Genomic DNA, 6,252 nt, shown 5'->3' on the forward strand with positions numbered 1-6,252 from the left:
TCACCCATATACTCTGGGTTGTGCCTTAAAGTGCTGAAATGTCTAATTATTTGAATGTTTTTCCCTACACTTCCCAAAGAAGACCCTTTAACAATATGTGCAAATGTTAATTTGTATTTAATTCTAATTAAATACAACATATGACTTATATAATACTCTAATTAACAGAAATTAATCGTAACCGTTTCACTTTCATCCAAAAAACAAAATAGTAAGATGAGTTCAAACAATAACAAACTCATAATAAGCTAGATAAACGGTACTGAACTAAGAAGCACTGTAAAAAATTTTTGGGGAAATGTGGAAAATAAATGTAACTTCCTAAATGCTCACATTCTTGCCACTGTACACATTGTACTTGGTGCCTTGAATGGTGGACATTATTAACTTACTGCATTGAATACGATGAAAGAATGCTCTCTTTAGTGGGGGTTCTATATAAAACAATGAGGTCAGGATTCAATCTGATTGTGCTTTATTGGCTACAAGATTGACAGTTTGTTAGCTACAGGATGTTTTTGTCACACATCAACACTTGCTAATGGTGAGGATGGCTGTGGCATTTCTGTGGTTTGATCAGTGACAGATACAAGTTTGCAGTAAAGTAAGGGACGTAATAATCTCCAACATGACTGTCTTGGTACATTTGTCATACTGTACATATTTGAATTGTTGATTGTTGTGTAAACATGCTCTGACAATATCCAATTCAACCTCTAGTTCATGAAGCACAGTAGTGTGTTACTATATTAGTCTTGTTCAGGGGTGGCAGGTAGCCTAGTCGTTAGAGCATTGGGCCAGTAACCAAAAGGTTGAATCCCCAAGCTGACAAGGTAAAAATCTGTTGTTCTGCCCCTGAACAAGGCAGTTAACAAACTGTTCCCCTGTAGGCCATCATTGTAAATAAGAATGTGTTCTAAACTGACTTGCCTAGTTAAATAAAGGTTAAATAAAATAGGACAAGGATGGATATTTGGCATGGTCATAGGTTTGTTGCTCTTTGCCCAGATCTCCACATCAGAACATTGGTGAACTATAAATCTTGAATTGCATATGAAAATGCTGTAAATTAGTTATAACAGAACGTCAGTGATAGCAGATAATCTAACCAAAATCAACTGTTCCATTCGTAAGATTGAACAGATATAGCCATTGGTCTATTGTGAACCATTTCTCTATTCAACTTGACTTCTAAAAAACATCCTGGTCTGATGACTCCTGGACTTGCCAGGGCTGAGCCTACTGGTTGTGCTGTTGATCCTGGTCCTCTGAGTCCATTATTCAATGATTTTAATCATCGACTGACACTAATTAGCTTAACGCAACGGACATAAATTTTCCAAGAAAATATTCCTAGTCATGAAAATCACAAGACAAATATATTGGAACACAGCTTAGCCTTTTGTTAATCACCCTGTCATCTCAGATTTTCAAAATATGCTTTACAGCCAAAGCTAGACAAGCATTTGTGTAAGTTTATCGATAGCCTAGCATAGCATTATGCCTTGCTAGCAGCAGGCAACCTGGTCACGAAAATCAGAAAAGCAATCAAATTAAATAGTTTACCTTTGATGAACTTTAGATGTTTTCACTCACGAGACTCCCAGGTAGATAGCCAATGTTCCTTTTTTCCAAAAATATTATTTTTGTCGGCGAAATAGCTCCGTTTGTTCTTCACGTTTGGCTGATAAATCTACCGGAAATTGACAACGCCGAAAAATATTCAAAATTAGCTCCATAATATCGACAGAAACATGGTGTTTTTCAAATATCTATTCGATAATATATCCACCGGGATAATTGGTTTCTCAGTAGGACCGATTGGAATAATGGCTACCTCTGTATTTTACGCAAGAATCCCTCTGAGGGACACCAGGTGACCACTTACACAATGTAGGCACTTACGCTTATTCTTCAACATAAATGCGTAAAACTACGTCACAATGCTGTAGACACCTTGGTGAATACGTAGAAAAAGGAATCTGGTTGATAGTCCATTCACTGCTCAATAGGGACGCATCGGCATGCAGAGCTTTCAAAAGATGAGTCACTTCCGGATTGGATATTTCACAGGCTTTCGCCTGTAACATCAGTTCTGTTATACTCACAGACAATAGTTTTACAGTTTTGGAAACTTTAGAGTGTTTTCTATCCTAAGCTGTCAATTATATGCATATTCTGGCATCTTGTCCTGACAAAATATCCTGTTTAATTTGGGAACGTTATTTTTAAAATACTGCCCCCTAGTCACAACAGGTTAATGGGTTACTGCTAGTGCTACATACAGTGCCTTGCGAAAGTATTCGGCCCCCTTGAACTTTGCGACCTTTTGCCACATTTCAGGCTTCAAACATAAAGATATAAAACTGTATTTTTTTGTGAAGAATCAACAACAAGTGGGACACAATCATGAAGTGGAACGACATTTATTGGATATTTCAAACTTTTTTAACAAATCAAAAACTGAAAAATTGGGCGTGCAAAATTATTCAGCCCCCTTAAGTTAATACTTTGTAGCGCCACCTTTTGCTGCGATTACAGCTGTAAGTCGCTTGGGATATGTCTCTATCAGTTTTGCACATCGAGAGACTGACATTTTTTCCCATTCCTCCTTGCAAAACAGCTCGAGCTCAGTGAGGTTAGATGGAGAGCATTTGTGAACAGCAGTTTTCAGTTCTTTCCACAGATTCTCGATTGGATTCAGGTCTGGACTTTAACTTGGCCATTCTAACACCTGGATATGTTTATTTTTGAACCATTCCATTGTAGATTTTGCTTTATGTTTTGGATCATTGTCTTGTTGGAAGACAAATCTCCGTCCCAGTCTCAGGTCTTTTGCAGACTCCATCAGGTTTTTTTCCAGAATGGTCCTGTATTTGGCTCCATCCATCTTCCCATCAATTTTAACCATCTTCCCTGTCCCTGCTGAAGAAAAGCAGGCCCAAACCATGATGCTGCCACCACCATGTTTGACAGTGGGGATGGTGTGTTCAGGGTGATGAGCTGTGTTGCTTTTACGCCAAACATAACGTTTTGCATTGTTGCCAAAAAGTTCAATTTTGGTTTCCTCTGACCAGAGCACCTTCTTCCACATGTTTGGTGTGTCTCCCAGGTGGCTTGTGGCAAACTTTAAATTACACTTTTTATGTATATCTTTAAGAAATGGTTTTCTTCTTGCCACTCTTCGATAAAGGCCAGATTTGTGCAATATATGACTGATTGTTGTCCTATGGACAGAGTCTCCCACCTCAGCTGTAGATCTCTGCAGTTCATCCAGAGTGATCATGGGCCTCTTGGCTGCATCTCTGATCAGTCTTCTCCTTGTATGAGCTGAAAGTTTAGAGGGACGGCCAGGTCTTGGTAGATTTGCAGTGGTCTGATACTCCTTCCATTTCAATATTATCGCTTGCACAGTGCTCCTTGGGATGTTTAAAGCTTGGGAAATCTTTTTGTATCCAAATCCGGCTTTAAACTTCTTCACAACAGTATCTCGGACCTGCCTGGTGTGTTCCTTGTTCTTCGTGATGCTCTCTGCGCTTTTAACGGACCTCTGAGACTATCACAGTGCAGGTGCATTTATACGGAGACTTGATTACACACAGGTGGATTGTATTTATCATCATTAGTCATTTAGGTCAACATTGGATCATTCAGAGATCCTCACTGAACTTCTGGAGAGAGTTTGCTGCACTGAAAGTAAAGGGGCTGAATAATTTTGCACGCCCAATTTTTCAGTTTTTGAATTGTTAAAAAAGTTTGAAATATCCAATAAATGTCGTTCCACTTCATGATTGTGTCCCACTTGTTGTTAATTCTTCACAAAAAAATACAGTTTTATATCTTTATGTTTGAAGCCTGAAATGTGGCAAAAGGTTGCAAAGTTCAAGGGGGCCGAATACTTTCGCAAGGCACTGTAGCTTGCCATCATGTCTACAGTTAATATCAGTAAGTACAGTTATTTTAAAGTAGAATTCCGTCTTAGGGCATATCAGTGAAGAGGGGTGCAATATATTCGTATACCTTCTGAGCTAACATATGGATTGTATGGTCAAACCATGGATCATACTTGATTTTGAATTTTAGGATCCCTTTAGTTATCAAAATCAAAATCAAATAATTATTAGATAAAATATTGAATTTGACCTTTAACCTCTTAAAGCTAGGGGGACGAATTTTCACTTTTGGATAAATAGCGTGCCCAATTTCAACTTCCTGCTACTCATGCCAAGAATATAAGATATGCATATTATTCATAGATTTGGATGGAAAACACTGAAGTTTCTAAAACTGTTTGAATCATGTCTGTGAGTATAACAGAACTTATGTAGCAGGAAAAACCCCCAGGACTTACTGTTCCCTATATTGTCCGTTCTTGATGTCACTTGTTAAGTCTGCTTCAATCATTTCAGACGAAGGGTAGGGTAGGGGGCACTATTTTCACCTCCGGATGAAAAGCGTGCCCAAAGTAGACTGCGTGCTACTCAGGCCAAGAAGCTAGGATATGCATATAATTTATATATTTGAATAGAAAACACTCTAAAGTTTCCAAAACTGTTAAAATAATGTATGTGAGTATAACAGAACTGATCTGGCAGGCGAAAACCTGAGAAAAATACATCCAGGAAGTGGGATTTTGTTAACGTTTGTAGTTTTCTATTGAATGCCATTACAGTATCCATTGACTTAGGACTCAAATTGCACTTCCTATAGCTTCCACTAGATGTCAAGAGTCTTTAGAAATGAGGGAGTAAAACCACTGAATGAGTGGACCATTCAGTGTCCCAGAGGTTTTTCATGTGCATCAAACTTGTTGCTCCTTCAGTCACAAGCTGGGGTGTAACGTTACTAATTTGTCCAGATACTTAGGAATTCTTCAAATCGGGATGTGAAACTCCATAAACCAGCTGCATGTGTTTTCATTGTGAAATGACAAAATAGATATCTATAAAAAATACCCTAAAATGAAAGATGACATTATGTACTGTTTCCACATGTTCATCATTTGTCAGTTTTGTGTGCTCACTCACCATCTAATGACTGACATGGCTGTCTCAGTGGCTAAAGGAAATCCAGAGGTATTTCTTGTTGTTAAATATGTGTAATCATCTTTAGCACTCTGCTTCAAATATTCACATGACAATTATTGTCTCACCATAAACAATAGTAAAAGAGCCACTACATTACCCCCTTGCTATCTTCAGCAACTGAGCCCAATCTCTTGTGTTGCCTTTAGGCCAGGCGTACGTATGCAGTGCCTTGCAAAAGTATTCACCCCCCTTGGTGTTTTTCCTATTTTGTTGCATTATAGTCTGTAATTTAAATGTATTTTTATTTGGATTTCATGTAATGGACATACACAAAACAGTCTAAATTGGTTTAATGAAATGAAAAAAATTACTTATTTCAAAAATAAAAAACACAAAAGTGGTGCATGCATATGTATTCACCCCCTTTGCTATGAAGCCCTGGTGCAACCAATTACCTTCAGAAGTCACATAATTAGTTAAATAATTGCACCTGTGTGCAATCTAAGTGTCACATGATCTGTCACATGATGTCAGTATATATACACCTGTTCTGAAAGGCCTCGGAGTCTGCAACACAACTAAGCAAGGGGCATCACGAAGGAGATCTCCAAACAGGTCAGGGACAAAGCTGTTGAGAAGTACTGATCAGGGTTGGGTTATAAAAAAAATATCAGAAACTTTGAACATCCAACGGAGCACCATTAAATCCATTATTAAAAAATGGAAAGAATATGGCACCACATCAAACCTGCCAAGAGAGTGCCGCCCACCAAAATTCACGGACCAGGCAAGGGCACTAATCAGAAATAACCCTGAAGGAGCTGCAGAGCTCCACCACGGAGATTGGTGTATCTGTCAATAGGACTACTTTAAGCCGTACACTCCACAGAGCAGGGCTTTATGGAAGAGTGGCCAGAAAAAGCAATTTCTTAGCCTTTTTGGGATAGGGGGCAGCATTTTCACTTTTGGATGAATAGCGTGCCCAGAGAGGACTGCCTCCTACTCTGTTATTATTAGTATATTCCTCTGGCTGTTTTGGGCTCTGAGCGCCGTTCTCAGATTATGCTTTTTCCGTAAAGTTTTTTTTAAATCTGACACAGCGGTTGCATTAAGGAGAAGTCTATCTTTAATTCTGTGAATAACACTTGTATCTTTTATCAATGTTTATTATAATAATTTCTGCAAAATCACCAGATGTTATGGAATCAAAACATTAATGCACGTA

Source organism: Oncorhynchus clarkii, chromosome 30 (genome assembly GCF_045791955.1).
Source record: "Oncorhynchus clarkii lewisi isolate Uvic-CL-2024 chromosome 30, UVic_Ocla_1.0, whole genome shotgun sequence".
Lineage (NCBI taxonomy): Eukaryota > Metazoa > Chordata > Actinopteri > Salmoniformes > Salmonidae > Oncorhynchus > Oncorhynchus clarkii.